An 18,957-nucleotide genomic window follows, 5' to 3' on the forward strand; every position below is an offset into this window, starting at 1 on the left:
TGAGAGTGAGTGGATATGGGGCGACAAGGGAGCATCTTGGGTGGATCATATTATTTTTTGGGGCAGGTATATTGACGACTGCCTTCTGTGTTGGTCTGGTACTCAAACGGAATTGGAACAATTCAGCCACTTTTTGAATACCAATGATTTTGGCATGAAATTTACTATGGAATCTAGCCCCACAAGAATCAACTTTCTTGACATTGAACTGTATGATAAGGACGGCCATTTGCATAGTCGTCTTTTTCGTAAAGATACTTCATGTAATTCTGTCTTACACGCAGATAGTCATCACCCAGCACATCAAATTAGATCTATTCCCTATGGCGAGTACATTAGGGCTAGACGTATCTGCAGTGAAGAGACCGAATTCCGTAATTGTATTAAGGACATGAGGACCAGATTTCAAAGAAGGGGTTATGCATCGACCCATCTCAATAGAGCAGAAAAAAGAGTTTCTAACATGAGTCGTTCAGATACCCTTTTGACCAAGGATAAACATAGATCTGACAATCAGAAAATCCGAATGATTACAGAGTACACTGATCTCAATCAAATTCTGCGCATAAGCCTCAAAAAACATTGGGGTTTACTTTTGTCAGACAACTCTTTGTCGGGTTGCATTACCAACTCTCCACTGATAACTTTTAGAAGGGGGAGAACTCTCTGTTCCAGACTTAGCCCTACAGTACCCAAGACCAATCCCAAAGAGACGTGGCTCTCCACACACAGTACCGGTTTTCATAAATGTGGAGCATGTGGGGTGTGCAGGTGGGCTCAACATAAGGTCAAAACTTTCAAGAGATATAACAACAGAACCTATGATATTAAATCCAACATTAACTGTGTAACTAAGTTTGTGATTTATATTATTGAATGCCAATGTGGCAAACAATATGTGGGGAGCACTATCCGACCCCTTAAGGAGAGAATCAGTGAGCATGTCAGGGCACTCCATCAGCAGGATGTGAGGTATCCAGTAGCCACGCATGCATGGGCCTGCCCATCACAGGGCCCACGCAAAGAAATACGTTTCTTCGGTATTGAACAAATAGACACCAGCAGTCGAGGAGGTAATAGGGAGCTGCTACTTAGGAGAACAGAGGCATTCTGGATCATGCGTTTACATACGGTAGAGCATGGTCTCAATTGTGATTCAGAGATGCAATACTTTCTGGGTGATTAAGCGCTCTGTACAACAGTGATGGTTGGGTTTGTTACACCTACAGATGGATAGTCGCCTGGGTGTTAATTGATTGTATACTGTCATGATATTTCTGCTGCATCCCATTAAGTTTCAATGTTAGATCTCTGTGTATATCGACTGACCAGCTATTGGGTGTCTGTGTATATCTGGTATCTTGAAGCTCGTTTATGATAATGAAAAGTTTATGTCGATATTCTGTGATATCATTTTGAAACCATTTGTTTCTGATTATGCATATTGTGTGATATCACTTTGAAATCATTTGTTTCTGATTATGCATATTGTGTGACATTATTGTACATCTCTTGATTCACACAGTCACATCTTTGTGTCAGAAAATGATGTTTTGGTCTTTTTATGCTCATATTAACTTGAAGCTGCAATATTATTATGTATTGAGTGAGGTTTCTTACCTATGTAATGCGCAGAATAAGACACCTTTTATTGTTGCTGATAGGGACCTTTCACTATTCTGTTCTGCTTTCCCTGACACGGGCATATCGTTGCAAATTTACAGTTTTTTTATATGTCTTTACTGTGGGGGTATTCAGCCTTTTGTGTCTTTTATACTGGATGTGGTTTTTCTTTCTTTGATTCTGGGGTTTTTGTTGTCTGTACATTAATGATGGGTATTCTCATCTGTTTATACACCACACTTCTTGCGGGCAAGTGGTGAGTGTCCTGGACCTTTTTCTGTTAATGTCTGTTTTGTCAATATGCTACGAGTGGCTTGGTCCTAACACGGACTCAGGTCAGTTTATTTGGAATTTAATTCTGAAAATTACTTGAAACACAATGGGTCTAGTTACGCGACCCCCAGCATGATCAGCATTTTTTTGTGAGGTTTACAGTTTTAGCGAATTCTGTTCGTTTTATAATTGGCACTCGCTCTTTCTATGAGAGCTTGGACACTTTTTTCAGTTTTATTTCTTTATTAAACCTAGTGTAAACCCGGTGTTTTATTTTCCGTGATGAATTCTATGTCGCGCATTTAGCATTGATTATGACGTGGTCTAGTGGTTGCGAGTTACTGAGTTCCGCGACCCCCAGCATAACCAGCATTTTTTATGAAGCTCACAGCTTTAGTGAATTCTGTTTGTTGTATAAATTGGCACTCACACTTTAAATGAGAGCTTGGACACTCTTTCCAGTTGTATTTCTTTATTTAACCTAGTGAAAACCCAGTATTCTACTTCTTGTGATGGATTTTTCGCGCATTTAGTATTGAATATGACGCGGTCTAGTGGTTGTGATGTACTGAGTTCCGCGTCAGCTCTTATACTTCCGGGTTGCATGTTCCGGTTTTACACTACCGGTTGGAGTCAGAAGCGCCAGGACGCGTACCCGTGTCGGAATGATGTAAGTTATTCTGGCTTCCTTCGGAGCAGTTCTTTTTCCCTGTTTTATCTTATTTTGTCGTTTGGCTGAAGTATTAGTTTGTGTGATATGGATGAGGTGATGAATATTAGTATGTTCGTTTCTTATTTTGGTCCCTCTTTAGGTCTTGGTAGACACACACACGTGTCTCCAAGCGATGCAAAGAACCCTGTGATTTTGGAACATGTAAGTTTCCCGGTGAGGGGGACAGAGGGTGTGGGTTTACACGCGGTGTTTGAGATTGATATGGCTATTTGGAATGGTATATTTTTACCTGCTCTAGGTATTGATATCTATTGGAAGGATCCGTGTTGTTCGGGTGTTGCACTGGTGTGACTTACGTGGATTAATATCTCTTCTCCTGAGGTAAGCCGTTCATGTGTGTGTTGCGAGGACATTAGTGGGGTTATCTGGGACCTTGAACTGAATTCTGGGCCTTTTAGAGTTGGAATATTTAATATGGTTAGCAGTTTTCTGAGTGTTTGTACCTCTTTCTTTGCTTGCAGGATCTTGTTTATAGCCATATGCCCAGTCTTTTTGTCTTACAAGGCTGATTGAACAATTATTCGTGTCTTGATTTGACGTATGAGTATTATATTTTTCCTGTTTTGGATTACTTCCTGTTCTTTAGGTAAGATGTTGTGGGTATGTATGCTTATATTGTATTTGGTAGTTGTGATTGTTTGGTTTTTTATCTGCATTTCTACTTCGGTGTTGACATCAATCGGTGATAACCTTTGTGCTCACCAGGTGTGGTGGCACGTTAACACATGCTAATGGAAGTGGTAGTGGTTTCTTCTATTTTCTGCACGTGATCATTTTAAAGGATGGATTCGAACTATTCACTAATTAAAAATTTTTTTTGTAACTTGACACCTATGTGGGATTTATGGTGGTCTATCTCTTCTTTCCTTTCCTTTGCTTCCCTTTTAATCATAGGATGTTTGTTTTTACTACATTTGAAAACAGAGTTAACATTGCATTGTGCTCAAATTATGTGTTTGTATTGTTTCCAGCCCTGAAGAGTCAGGGTTTGACTATTTCTCTGACGAAACACGTGTCGGCTGGCTGTTTGTGTTCTTGCCTGATGACCTATTAAAGGAAACATAAAGATTGCCAAGCTTCAGTATCTTCATGTCATACCGAAGACACACATACTTTGTGTAATTGATGATTGTATGAGTGCACGGGACTGTTCTTATATGTTCAAGTGTGGGTTTCTCCCATACTGATTGAGGGGTTTTAGGGCCTTCCCCTCCCTGCTAGCACCATACTATTTACCTATCTTGCATTGGTGATACTATTGCGTATATCTGGTGTGTGCGCCATTATCTTCCTGTCCATAAAACCCTTTCTTTGTGGTATTTGGGAGATGAAGGACTGTTTGGCGAAATCTATATATTCCTTCTCAGTTTCTCTAATGAATTAACCAGGGAGGCAAGAGACCAAGTGAGAGACCCATATATGTGTTTATGTGTGTATAGATATATAAATATATTTATATATAGAAAGAGAGAGAGAGCATGATAGAGAGAGAGAGGGGGAAGGAGAGAAAGACACCTAGCAGTAGAAAGAGTGACAGAGAGAGAAACACACAAAGAGACTGTAATAATGAAGTAGGATGGGTAGTGACGATGTACAAGATGTAGCCGAGTAGTCATTTAGTAGATTATTTATTAAGTCAACAGCTGGAAGGTGACAAGTACATCAATGTCAGAAGCCACACCAGGAGCAGTATCCCTGCTTCTCAGCCCATCTTCAGCTGTCAACACTCACACCAGGGACCCAGGCACCTAAGCATTCCGAACATGTCCATCACACCAACACTCCACACAGAACACTCACACCGGCTGAGGAGCTAGGGACCAGGTACATAGGAATGGTATAAACACAACAACAGGATATCACATATCTTCTCCCCTTAAAACTGAAAATTAAATAAACCAAAAGGAAACAACTATGCACAGCAATTTACAAATGAAGGTAGTAGTCCAAAACCCAGGGATGCGAGTTACAACTTCACATCACGAGAGGGAAGGAAGATTAAACCAAGAAAGAAAGAAGAATGAATAGATGCACACGAAATACCACCCATCCTCCCCCTTTAATATTAAAAACAAACGGAAATGAGTCAAGAACGTTAAGCCCACAAGAACAAAGTGAGATACCACCACATGAAAAGACACGTGAAACATATACTCATGAAAGATGCAAAAGAAACATCAACCATGCACCGCAAGGCAGGGCAACACACTGTGAAGAGAAAACACGGGAGACAAGCGCCCCCAGAACTCTATCACTATTGGTGAGCTACATCCCATGTATATACTCATTATGTAAGGAACAACAACGAAATCTGTGAAGAAGGAACTGAAACCCAACTTGTCAATCCTCATGTAAGGGACAAAACTTGCAAAAATGGGACTGTGACCCATAATGCAAACTGTGTAGATGGGACTAACACCTATTAAGTCACCCCTCCTGTAAGGGTATAATGACTTATACCTCCCTCATGTAAGGGTTAAAAAACTTTTTTTAACGTAAAACAGTAAATGGGAAAGACTTCTATAAAGCCACCCCTCATGTAAGGGTCACGTGCCTTACTGCATAAAAATGGGACTACCACCCATTACCTGTGTAAAAGGGAGTGACACCCCCTAAGCCACCCCTCCTGTAAGAGTCATGTGACTTACAGCGTGGAAACGGGACTAAAACCCATTCCCGTTCCTAAAAAAAGGGATACAGACATACAAATACAGACCCAAACCACCTAAAACAATGCCTCCAAAGAGTGTGGTATTACAAACCACTAGAATGAGTAACAACCACCCATAAACAATAAGACCACCCTCCTGTAAGGGCCAGTAGGAACAAACAACGTCAGAAGAATGGGCAGACAACACCCAGCAGCAATCCCATGTAGGATAAGCAAAATGCCAAGTAGAAACTTATGGCCAGAACCAATAAAGAATGTTGGGACAACGTCAATACAGACATAGAAACAATGCAATAATACACTATAGCACATGGCCAGATGATAAACACAATGACCATAGGCAATGAAACCTGCGCAGGTGAGCGACCTCTTACCCGAGAAATGTTAATCTGGTAACACACTGGTCAACCAAACCAGATAAGGGGAGACTCTCACAGGTTTTGTGACTCCAAAGTACTGTATCCTAAATGCTGCCAACTAAGGGTGGGCGTAGTTCGCGAAGTAGCACTTCGCGAAGCTACGCAAAGTGAAGTTCGCACTACGCGAGCTACGCGTAGCACTTCGCGAACTGCGTAGTAACATGTTCGCACTGTGCAAGATGTTGTTTTCAATGATTGCACAGTGCGGACAAGCAACCGGCACTGTGCAATCATTGAAAATGGCATCTTGCACAGTGCGAGCTGTAGTTTTCTGGTGCTCGAGTAGATTTTTACTCGAGCGGCAGCTTTCTCAACGCGAACTGGTAGTTTCTCATCGCGAGCGGTCGCGAGCATACGCGACCCCTCGCAAGGAAAAACTGACCTCCTCGCGTTGGGAATCTCGCCGGGAGGTTTATTTTCCATGCTCGCGATCGCCAACTTGATGTTGCTGATCGCGAACAAGGAAAAAGTCTCGCCGGGATGTCATTTTGCTTGCTCGCGGTCGCCAACTTGACGTTGAGGACCGCGAGCAAGCAAAAAATGACCGCAGCACTACGCAACACTACGCTACGCGTGTTCGCACTGTGCTACGTGCAGTTCACGTAGTGCGAAGTAGCGCGAACTTCGCAAACTACGCGAGCGTAGCGTAGTGCTTCGCCCAGGCCTACTGCCAACACAAATGTTTCTTAACGAGGCAGAAAAGTCAAGCTGAAAAGCTGCTGACTCAATTTAACGATACTCAGTACCTTCATTAAAAATTGTGAAGCACGAACAGGAGTTGTTCGCGCTATATCGTCGAAGAGAACTAAGCCACAAACACGCTGGACTGGGAAATAAAGCCAGCCATGGCAATTCTGCTCAACCGGCCCTGGAAAGGGGTGGAGGGGTGTACTTGGAAGCACTGGCGGTGGGGGGTGCTACTGAGACACACTGGAGGGGAAGGGTGCTAGTGTCAAACACTGCTGTACCATTGCGCTTTTGTTACAGGAGGCCGATATTGCAGCACTGCTGCAAAACCGGCCCCTAGTAACAAAACCGGCCCCCACTGTTCCGGCCAACCGGGAAAACGCCCAGTGCCTGCTACGATCAGTCCGGCCGCGCCCACTAGAGAGACTTCATGGCAAAAAAACTAACAAATATTACTGGACTGGGTGGCAGGAAACTGCAGGCAAAAAAAATGCAAAAGAAGAACTGCAAGAAACTTGCCAAAGAAAGATGGTGGCACGCATGCGAGCGAGGCGCCGGATGGCTCAAGATGTTGCTGCCAAGTCTGTTGAGAGCTGCCGCATAACCCAAGATGGCGGCATGCACTGATGATGGTCGCCGAGGTGCTCAAGGCGCGTGTGGACTAAAGCGACTGACATCACCATTGGAGCTGAAGTTCATCACAGGAGATCCATCAGCTGCGGTGCATGATTCAAGTCCAAAGATAAGCTGCGTGTGCATGTACCGGCTCGTGCTACTATTTGAAAGTGCATAGTGACGGTTAAACTGCCCAGGATCCATGGAAGTTCTGCGAGTGAAAAAAACACAAACTCACTGTTAGACCTGTCAGCCCTTTGGGTGGTCCCTCCTCATCATTATTTATTTTGTCCCACTTTTGCCTCAAACCCTGTTAGAATTTTTCCTTTTTGGGAACCACCAGACTTTTTAGTATTGATGCAGATTCAGGGAGCCATTTTATCTACCCCTGGAACTTCTGTCTGAGGGCCTGGAGCACAAAATGGTGGCCACCCATTGTCACCTGTGACATCACTAGAACCTTCTGCAACATTCTGGAACCCTGTGACAGTTGGAGGCGGTTTAGAATGTTGGGAAGCTAAGTCAGAGTTGACAGTTGGAGTGGGCAGTTGGCACCTGACTGGTGAAGAGAGAGCAGCAGAAACCTGAAGGAGGAAGGAGTGAGGCAGCAGGGGTGGAAACTTGTGCCTGGAGTGGGGTCCATAAACCCACCCTTGATACTAGTCCCTACTGACTGAGCCCAGCCTGGAGCCCTGTGTGGGAGAAAGCAAGAAAAACCATCTTAAGGACCTGGACAGCAGGAACAGGCCTTAAAAGTAAAGAACAGCAAGTTCCTGACCTGGTTACTGGTAACTTCTTGAAGTCCGACGTCGAGAAGCCTGGAGACCTGGAGCCCGAGGTGGAGAAGCGGCGCTGACTGGAAAGCAGACGTCGTACCCGGAGCCGCCAGAGGTCGAGAGAGGGCGCCGACGGAGGTCGTGGAGAGTACCAGAGGTCGAGGAGGAAGTCACCCGAGGTCGAGTGTGCGGCGTCGACGGGGGAGTGAAGTCCGCCCTCCGGAGTCGCCGGAGACCGAGGTGAAGCGTGCCGGAGGTCGGGAGTGGAGGTCGCACTCCGGAGTCGCCGGAACCCGAGGAAAGGAGCACCGGAGGTCGGGAGTGAGGATCGCACTCAGGAGCCGCCCGAAGTCGACATCGAGCCAAGATTGCCCGACGTCATCGAACCGGAGGTCGACATCGAGCCGAGGCCGCCGACATCGGACCGGAGCCGCCCGAAGTCGACATCGAGCCGAGACTGCCCTACGTCATCGAACCGGAGGTCGACATCGAGCCGAGGCCGCCGACATCGAACCGGAGCCGCCCGAAGTCGACATCGAGCCAAGACTGCCCGACGTCATCGAACCGGAGGTCGACATCGAGCCGAGGCCGCCGACATCGAACCGGAACCGCCTACCGGCGTCGTCAAGAACTGTCATTGCGCCGAGGCCGCCGACATCGAACCGGAGCCGCCTCACGGCGTCGACACGACTCCAGCGGCATCGGAGCTTCATAAAAAGGGCAGTAAGTGGAATAGAGGGCGCCTAAGGCCCTGTGGAGCCCTAAGAGACCATCCTAGGGGCTAGAGAGGTGCTGGAACCAGCTTGATTGTGCCAGGGGTGAGCTGAGACTAATACAGAGGGGTTGTGTAGTGTGGGAGAGCCAGATCTCTAGATTCCCCCTTGATCTACCTCAGTTTAGGCCTCAGCCTTGTCCAAGCCAGGGAGTATACCCCTCAGGCCATCCAAATCTCTACAAGCTGGGATTGGGTCAAATCATCCCATAGTACCTCAGGAATGTGAACTGATTTTCAAGTGTCACTGTTGGCTTTTATTATTTATTGAGAGCACTGTATTTATTGTATTCATCCTATTTATTGCCTCACAGTATTTATTGTTTCACAGTATTTATTGTCGCACAATATTTATTGTCTCGCAGTATTTATTGCCTCATAATATTTAATTGCCTGTTATGTAATGCACTTATATTTATGCCTTGATTATTTATGATCTACCTTATTTATTGAATCGTTAAGATAGTATTTATTTGACGTACCCTTCCACAGGAAAAGCCTTGTGTACTGTGATTGTATTATTATTTATTTAATCAGCAACTAAGAGAAAAGAAGATAAAGAGATATATTTACAGTATAATTTTTAAGGTGTAGTGTCGTTTTTGGAACGGATGAACGCATGGTTATTGTGAGGGTGTGACGTATGCTTAACACGGTGCCTTCCTTCCCGCTCGAGCCAAGCTACCACAGTGTGTCTGGGAGAACACACCACCACCCTTCCGGTGTGGGAGTGTGTTTTTCTAACATAATTGGTGTTCAGTGGTGGGATTGAGCTGTGCCTACGTAGACTCGACAATAACTGTGGGTAGTCCATAGGCCTACACCGGGAGTTTTCTCAAAGCGGCCTTCCTAATTGTGAGTTTTTGTTTTTCCAAATTTACTCTGGTGGTGGGAGGAGGTATTATATAAGGTACCCCCCTGCATAGCTTCTGTAAAAACCTGTCTTCTGTTCTGAGTGGGCAAAATGGAGTTTGTGCTAGAAGACCTGGAAACCTATACTGTGGCCCAACTCAGAGAGTTTTGTCAGAAAGAGGGGGTGTACTGTCCCCCAGGTGCCAAGAAGGCTGAACTCCAGACCAGCTTGAGGGCTTGGGGGGAGGCACGACGAGAGAGTAAGGCTGAGCAGGAGGACAGGGATGGAGAGCCTGACAGCGAGGGGGCTGGGATGTACCAACCTGAAGTGGGGAACCTAGTAGCGGGGCCCAGAACCATTTCCAGGAAGGGCAGCACTGTCTCTAGCGGTGGCTTATCTGAAGCAGAGTTAACTGACCGGAGGGAGAAAAGACAGCTCACATGGAAGTTAGCGGAGCTGGAGAAAGAGAAGGAGGGACAGAGGATGGCTCACGAGTTAAGGCTGAAAGAGATAGATCTTCAGATCCTAAGAGTTAGGGCACACCCTGTTCCTAATGGTGGCAGCGAAGAAAGAGAGTTCACTAGGGAACCCAAACCCTACTTGCCGAAGGACATAGTAGCTAGCTATGGGGCGGGTGACGATATCGCCAAGTGGCTAGCGGCCTATGAGGTCTCGTTAAGGGCCCATGGGGTTCCAGAGAAGTACTGGGGAGGGGGATTGTACAAGTACATGCCTCCAGCTGGTAGGGATGCATTATTGGCCCTAGAGGAGGATGAGCAGACCCACTACCCCACCATGAAAGTGGCGCTCATAAGAAAGTTTGGACTAACACCCGAAAAGTACAGACAAAAGTTCCGGGGTAGTCACAAACTGGGCACACAGAATTGGGTGGACTTCCTGGACTATGCAAAGAAGGCACTAGAGGGTTGGATACAGGGCAGTGAAGTGAGGAACTACGAGGGGTTGTTTGATTTAGTACTGAAGGAACACCTGCTCGAAAAATGTTTCCCTGAACTGCGTCAACACCTGGTGGATAGCAAGCTGACCAATCCCCGGAAGCTTGCTGAGGAGGCGGACATTTGGGCTAGTACCCGGGTGTCCACAAGGGGGACTGGAGGGGATACTCAAAAGGCCGGACAGGGCGCCCCCCAGAAGAAAGAGGGGGGGGAAAAGAAAAAGGAGTTCTCCAAAGGCCCCCAAAATAATTTCCAAGGAAAGGGAACAGGATTCACCCCTAGGGCTAACCCACCCAGAAACCCTAATCCTGGCCAGAGTCAGCAGCCAAGGGTTGTCCATTGCTTCGAGTGCGGTGGCGTTGGACACTATAAGGGAGATGCGAAGTGCCCGAAACGACCACCCCCTCCCATTGGAGGAAAGACCCCCGGAGTAGCTAGTGCAGTGCTCGGGGAGGAGATGCCCTTAATTAAGGGAAGGGAGTGGGCGGGTGTCACTTTAGTGTCCCTGGGAGAACGGGAGATGGTTCCTAAGATCCAGGTGCCCGCAAATACTGTAAAGTATGGGCAGTGGGTCACCATCAACGGCCAAAGAGGGGAGGCTCTGAGAGACACAGGAGCCAGTATGACTATGGTACGTAGCCAACTGGTGTCTCCAGAGCAAGTAATTCCCGATGTACTCCACCCAGCCGCGATGGCTGACGGCAGAACAGGCCACTATCCAGTGGCCGAGGTTCCCTTTGAATGGGAGGGGGTTGCAGGTTCACTTCGAGTTGCCGTAAGCCCTGCCGTGCCAGTCGATTGTCTACTGGGGAATGACATGGAGCACAATGCTTGGAAGGAGGTGGAATACCGGACTCATACTGAGATGCTGGGTACACCTGACTGGGCCTGTGTGAGCACAGGGTCCGCGACTACCCAGAGAGGGAGTTCGTTTCGGCTGGAGCCTGGAACAAAGGCCCAGCCAGCTGCCAGTCAAGGGAAGAACCGAGGACAGGAGGAGCCTGCCTCGGCGTCCGCTCCCCGTAGGACGGATAGGCCACCGGAGGTGGTGGACCAGGAGTCTGCGGTGGGGGATGTCACCGAACTGGAGGACCTACCCATCCCGGCCGAGTGGCACGTGGAGGGAGGCCCATCCAGGGAGGAATTCTGCCAGGGCCAGAAGGAGTGCCCTACCCTTGAGGGACTGAGGCGACAGGCCAAAGCCCAGGCAGCAGGGAACGTTGAAGGGAACTACAGTGTTTACTGGGAGGATGGCCTCCTCTACAGTGAACCCAAGGCACCCCTACATGGATCGTCATGAGCCTTGGTAGTCCCTCAACGTTATCGAGCCTTCCTTCTGGAGTTGGCTCACGAGATCCCATTGGCAGGACACCTGGGGCAAGACAAGACCTTCGCCCGTCTTGTCCCACACTTTTATTGGCCTCAAATGAAAGTGTCGTCCGATACCTACTGCCGGACATGTGTGTCTTGCCAAGCCAGTGGGAAAACAGGGGTGAAGCTGAAAGCTCCCCTGGAACCACTTCCTGTCGTTAGCACCCCCTTTGAAAGGGTGGGCATCGACATTGTGGGTCCGTTAGATCCGCCTACGTCAGCTGGTCACAGGTTTATCCTGGTTCTGGTGGATCATGCCACACGGTACCCAGAGGCAATACCTCTGAGGACCATCACAGCACCTGTTGTGGCTAGGGCCCTGATGGGAATCTTTACCCGAGTGGGTTTTCCCAAGGAAATTGTGTCCGACAGGGGGACCAACTTCATGTCAGCGTACATGCGGGCCATGTGGAAGGAGTGTGGAGTGACCTACCGGTTCACAACTCCTTACCACCCCCAGACCAATGGTCTGGTGGAGAGGTTTAACAAAACCTTGAAAGGCATGATCAGAAGTCTGCCTGAAAGCCTGCGGAGGAAATGGGACGTCCTCCTACCCTGTTTATTGTTTTCCTACAGGGAAGTGCCACAGAAGGGAGTGGGCTTCAGCCCCTTCGAGCTTTTGTATGGGCACCCTGTACGTGGACCTCTCAACCTGGTGAGAGACGGATGGGAAAGAACTCCCAGGAAGCTTCCCCAGGACGTGGTGAGCTACATACTGGCCTTCCGGAGCCAAATGGCTAAGTTGTGGAAGCAAGCTTCTGACAACTTGGAAGCCAGCCAAGCAGTAATGAAGGCGTGGTATGACCACAACGCTCACCCGGTGGAATTGGAGCCGGGCCAGAAGGTGTGGGTGATCGAACCGGGAGAGCTTAGCGCCCTCCAGGATCGCTGGTCAGGACCCTTTGAGGTGTTGGAGAAGAAGGGTAAGGCTACCTACTTGGTGGATCTTAAAACCCCTCGTCAGCCCCTACGGGTGCTGCACACCAACCGCCTCAAACCCCACCACGAGAGGCCTGAAGTCATCTTGATGATGGTGACTGATGGAGGAGAGGACGTGGAAAGCGAGCCTCTCCCCGATTTATTTGCGTCTCAAGAGAAGGATGGGTCGGTGGAGGGAGTGATTCTCTCCCCCTCCCTAACTCCTGAACAGCAAGAGGACTGCCGCCAGGTCCTGGGACAGTACTCTTCGTTGTTCTCCCTTGTTCCGGGTAGGACTCACCTGTGCGTCCATGATGTGGACACAGGAGACAGCTCACCTGTGAAGTCCAAGATCTACCGGATGTCAGACAAGGTGAAGGCCAGCATTCACAGTGAAGTCACTAAGATGCTGGAGCTAGGAGTGATCGAACCTTCCAGCAGCCCCTGGTCCAGCCCGGTGGTGTTAGTACCAAAAGCTGCACCACCGGGTGCCCAACCGGAACTGAGGTTCTGTGTGGACTACCGGGGACTGAATTCAGTAACCAAAACTGATGCTCATCCGATCCCTAGGGCGGATGAATTGATTGACCGGCTGGGAGCTGCCCAATATCTAAGTACCTTTGACCTTACTTCTGGGTACTGGCAGATCTCTTTGACTGATGGAGCAAGGGAAAGGTCAGCCTTCTCCACGGCCAATGGCCACTACCAGTTCTGTGTGATGCCCTTTGGGCTCAAGAACGCACCTGCCACGTTTCAGCGCCTGGTAAACCAGATCCTCACCGGAATGGAGAGTTTCTCTGCTGCTTATCTGGATGACATAGCCATCTTCAGTAACAGCTGGGAGGATCACTTGCGTCACCTGCAAGCTGTTCACCAGGCCCTAAGACAAGCTGGATTGACGATCAAGGCCAGCAAGTGCCAGATCGGGCAGGGGTCGGTAGTGTACCTTGGACACTTGGTGGGTAGGGGAGCGGTGCAACCCCTCCAGGCGAAAATCGAGGCCATCATGGCCTGGGAACCCCCCAAGACACAGACTGAGGTCCGAGCTTTTCTGGGCCTCATGGGATATTACCGCCGCTTCGTGAAGGGGTACGGTACCATTGTAGCCCCCCTCACGGAGCTCACGTCCAAGAAACAACCTCGACGGGTAGTCTGGACGGAGGCTTGTCAGCAGGCCTTTGTGAGACTGAAGAAAGCCATGTGCGAGGCCCCGGTCTTAAGGGCCCCAGACTTTTCCAAGGAGTTCATTGTCCAGACGGATGCATCAGAACATGGCATTGGGGCAGTATTATCGCAACTCAATGAAGAGGGTCTGGATCAACCCGTGGTCTTCCTATCCCGGAGACTACTTCCCAGGGAACAGAAGTGGAGTGCAATAGAGCGTGAAGCCTTTGCAGTGGTGTGGGCTCTGAAGAAGTTGCGGCCATACCTGTTTGGCTCGCACTTCCTAGTTCAGACCGACCACAGACCCCTTCGTTGGCTGATGCAGATGAAGGGGGAGAATCCCAAGTTGTTGAGGTAGTCTATCTCCCTACAGGGAATGGACTTTCAGGTGGAACATCGGCCTGGAGTGGACCACGCCAATGCAGACGGTCTCTCAAGGTATTTCTGCCTTAGTGATGAGAACTCCCAAGGGGTTGGGTAGCTCTCCCCACTTTCAGCTGGGGGGGACGCGTGTTAGACCTGTCAGCCCTTTGGGTGGTCCCTCCTCATCATTATTTATTTTGTCCCACTTTTGCCTCAAACCCTGTTAGAATTTTTCCTTTTTGGGAACCACCAGACTTTTTAGTATTGATGCAGATTCAGGGAGCCATTTTATCTACCCCTGGAACTTCTGTCTGAGGGCCTGGAGCACAAAATGGTGGCCACCCATTGTCACCTGTGACATCACTAGAACCTTCTGCAACATTCTGGAACCCTGTGACAGTTGGAGGCGGTTTAGAATGTTGGGAAGCTAAGTCAGAGTTGACAGTTGGAGTGGGCAGTTGGCACCTGACTGGTGAAGAGAGAGCAGCAGAAACCTGAAGGAGGAAGGAGTGAGGCAGCAGGGGTGGAAACTTGTGCCTGGAGTGGGGTCCATAAACCCACCCTTGATACTAGTCCCTACTGACTGAGCCCAGCCTGGAGCCCTGTGTGGGAGAAAGCAAGAAAAACCATCTTAAGGACCTGGACAGCAGGAACAGGCCTTAAAAGTAAAGAACAGCAAGTTCCTGACCTGGTTACTGGTAACTTCTTGAAGTCCTACGTCGAGAAGCCTGGAGACCTGGAGCCCGAGGTGGAGAAGCGGCGCTGACTGGAAAGCAGACGTCGTACCCGGAGCCGCCAGAGGTCGAGAGAGGGCGCCGACGGAGGTCGTGGAGAGTGCCAGAGGTCGAGGAGGAAGTCACCCGAGGTCGAGTGTGCGGCGTCGACGGGGGAGTGAAGTCCGCCCTCCGGAGTCGCCGGAGACCGAGGTGAAGCGTGCCGGAGGTCGGGAGTGGAGGTCGCACTCCGGAGTCGCCGGAACCCGAGGAAAGGAGCACTGGAGGTCGGGAGTGGAGATCGCACTCCGGAGCCGCCCGAAGTCGACATCGAGCCAAGATTGCCCGACGTCATCGAACCGGAGGTCGACATAGAGCCGAGGCCGCCGACATCGGACCGGAGCCGCCCGAAGTCGACATCGAGCCGAGACTGCCCTACGTCATCGAACCGGAGGTCGACATCGAGCCGAGGCCGCCGACATCGAACCGGAGCCGCCCGAAGTCGACATCGAGCCAAGACTGCCCGACGTCATCGAACCAGAGGTCGACATCAAGCCGAGGCCGCCGACATCGAACCGGAACCGCCTACCGGCGTCGTCAAGAACTGTCATTGCGCCGAGGCCGCCGACATCGAACCGGAGCCGCCTCACGGCGTCGACACGACTCCAGCGGCATCGGAGCTTCATAAAAAGGGCAGTAAGTGGAATAGAGGGCGCCTAAGGCCCTGTGGAGCCCTAAGAGACCATCCTTGGGGCTAGAGAGGTGCTGGAACCAGCTTGATTGTGCCAGGGGTGAGCTGAGACTAATACAGAGGGGTTGTGTAGTGTGGGAGAGCCAGATCTCTAGATTCCCCCTTGATCTACCTCAGTTTAGGCCTCAGCCTTGTCCAAGCCAGGGAGTATACCCCTCAGGCCATCCAAATCTCTACAAGCTGGGATTGGGTCAAATCATCCCATAGTACCTCAGGAATGTGAACTGATTTTCAAGTGTCACTGTTGGCTTTTATTATTTATTGAGAGCACTGTATTTATTGTATTCATCCTATTTATTGCCTCACAGTATTTATTGTTTCACAGTATTTATTGTCGCACAATATTTATTGTCTCGCAGTATTTATTGCCTCATAATATTTAATTGCCTGTTATGTAATGCACTTATATTTATGCCTTGATTATTTATGATCTACCTTATTTATTGAATCGTTAAGATAGTATTTATTTGACGTACCCTTCCACAGGAAAAGCCTTGTGTACTGTGATTGTATTATTATTTATTTAATCAGCAACTAAGAGAAAAGAAGATAAAGAGATATATTTTCAGTATAATTTTTAAGGTGTAGTGTCGTTTTTGGAACGGATGAACGCATGGTTATTGTGAGGGTGTGACGTATGCTTAACACGGTGCCTTCCTTCCCGCTCGAGCCAAGCTACCACAGTGTGTCTGGGAGAACACACCACCACCCTTCCGGTGTGGGAGTGAGTTTTTCTAACACTCACCACAAAATTTGACCAACAGCTGATGGGCATCTCCATATGCCGGCACCAAGGCCACTATGAGTACGTTGTCGAGCGTGCTTAGTAGCTTTCAGGCACGAAAAGTAAATGGCAAAAAAAAAAAACGTGCCATGAAAGGTTTCAGGCAAAGTCCAAATCATCAGTGGCTGCAATACACAATAAGGGCTGACAAAAATGTTGAGCTGAAACAATGCAGATAAAACACAAGAATATCAGCGCACTGCATTGGGCTGCCAGACATATTATCAATCATGCCCAGTGTCTTCCCAAGAACCGAGATTGTCACCGCACAACAATAGCAGGAAATCCCATCACCGCACTGTGTAGTACTGGCAGACATTCTCCAAAAGCATACTGAAACACCATTTGTGAAGCAATCTGTATTTTGTTGAGTCTGAGGTAGCACACAATTCTTGTTACTTTAAAGTCCAACAGATGTGATGTTGGTGAGCACGGCACGCTTGGGCTGGGGCTGTCTGATGGGAAAGACACTGGTGGGGCTGCAAGGCGTGATGCTCCAGTTTCACTTGTTTCTTGTGGATCCTGTTTCTTTTGTGTTAACACTTCCTCCTGGAAATGTACATGCGCTGTCTGCGACTGTCGTTTCTGTAGGTTCCTTTCACATTGAAGACTTCTTTGACATGTCATCTTTAACATCCTTAAGATCACTTGTAGAGTATGAGGTAGTCTACAGATCATCGCCAAAATGTACTAATGTAGTAGGATGAGTAGTGATGATGTACAAGACGTAGACGAGTAGTAACTTAGTAGACTATTCCTTAAGTCCAAGTAACAGCTGGAAGGTGACAAGTACATCAATATCAGCAGCCCCACCAGGAGCAGCTTCCCTAATGCTCAGCCCATCTTCAACTGTCAACACTCACACCAGGCACCAAAGCATTCCAAATATGTCCATCCCACCAATATTCCACACAGAACACTCACACTGGCTGAGCAGCAAGGAACCAGGTACATCGGAACAGTATAAGCACAACAACAGGATGTCACAGAGACCCTGTTATATCAATAGTGATAGTGAGAGAAAAAAATATTGCTTTAATGTAAATAATGTAGAATGTCAATGCAGAGGGACTGTGGTTCATGGCTATGACTGTCCTAAACTATTATATAGCTAATTTCTATCATTCTTTCAGTGACCATGAGGTGACCTCAAAACATTTTCAATGGGATTAGGCAGCAAGGGAAACTGAAAAGAGGGACTAGAAGTTTGGGTCTAGTTGTGTTCTTGCACACAGACACACACACACATGCACACAAACATGTGCGACAGGGGTAGCTCTCTGCCGGATTGGCGCTTAATTGACACAGAAAAAAAGAACTGACGTCCGCATGCCTGGGTGGCGCCTATATAGGTACAGCGACATCATAACCAATGCCAACGTCACGCTGAGCCGAATAGAGCCTCCTGACATCGCGCGCAAGGGGTATTGCTCAGCAAAAGTATCCGGAGCCAGCCTGGGAAAATCAAAGGTAAGGAATCTGCAGCTAGAATTCTCTATCAGATTATTCTCTTTAACAGGAGTGCCCACTGAGAGCTGCTCTTTAGTCAAAGTGAGATCATTTCAAACCAATCTTGGTGCAGGAGCAAGGGCTGCGTCTCTGCAGATGGTGGGTCTCGTCTCGGCAAGGATCTGCAGATAGCTGTGTCTCGTCTTCACAGGAGGATCTAGCATTTATCACCAGACTCATAACAGATCGAGTTCTCTGTCTCACTGCAGTGATTTTCTAGTTCAGTCTTTACTGTGTTTGCTCAGGGGCAGTAGTTCCTCAACTGTGTTCCTGGGACTCCTTGGGGTCTACGAGGCGTCCTCTGGGGAGAGTAATAAAGTGTATATCAATAAAGAAGCTGAATGTACAAGTGAAAATTTAAAAACATGCTGTAAATGTGAAGGGGTTCGAAATAGGAGGCTAAAAATCAAATTAGTATCTCAGATTGATTCGTGGGAGGTACGAGACCTTGTCCCAGTTTCAGTCGTACCTGTACGGAGCAGGTGCCAACAAACAAATAAAGTGGTGTTTTGGTATTATACAACATGATGAGGCTTCTTTAAATTTTTGCATGTTTTATTACATATATTTGATCTCAAGTTTAAGTTTTCTTAAGTTGACATTAACAGTCTGAGTCCCTCAGCACTCACATTTACTTTTACAAAATGAGACTTTGCTGATTTGCCAATGTGTTTCGTGACTTCATAACTTGTCACTTCCTCAGAGAACAAAAACGTCTCAGTAGCATTAGTGTTTTCCACCTAGTGAATTTGCAGTAGGATCAGAGATGTGAGTTAGTGAACAATGTTCATATTGGAAGTCATATTCATAACTCGATGGTAAACAGTTAGGGGTGATTAATACGGGTTTGAAGTCGTCAAGTACACATTGAGGGGCCAGACCCCAGTGTTTTAGTACATGTCATGTTAGGGAGTGTTTAAGTCAATAGTAGACTAGTGCGTGCAGGCCAGCATTGTGTCGTCACTGCAGGGGCTGTGACAGAGGCCTTTATATCTATTTGGTTATT

At 48.2% G+C, this 18,957-nt stretch overlaps 1 long non-coding RNA gene across 1 annotated transcript in view; it reads left to right on the forward strand.

Annotated features, from left to right (window-relative positions):
* The first annotated feature begins 2,528 nt into the window (after positions 1 to 2,528).
* Positions 2,529 to 18,957, forward strand: part of LOC146861107 (uncharacterized) — a 98,146-nt gene continuing 81,717 nt past the window's right edge. The window contains exon 1 of the long non-coding RNA XR_014979233.1: positions 2,529 to 2,566. This is a non-coding gene — a long non-coding RNA (uncharacterized LOC146861107). The remainder of the gene's footprint in view (positions 2,567 to 18,957) is intronic.

Source organism: Triturus cristatus, chromosome 3_1 (assembly GCF_964204655.1).
Source record: "Triturus cristatus chromosome 3_1, aTriCri1.1, whole genome shotgun sequence".
In the NCBI taxonomy this organism is placed as follows: Eukaryota; Metazoa; Chordata; class Amphibia; order Caudata; family Salamandridae; genus Triturus; species Triturus cristatus.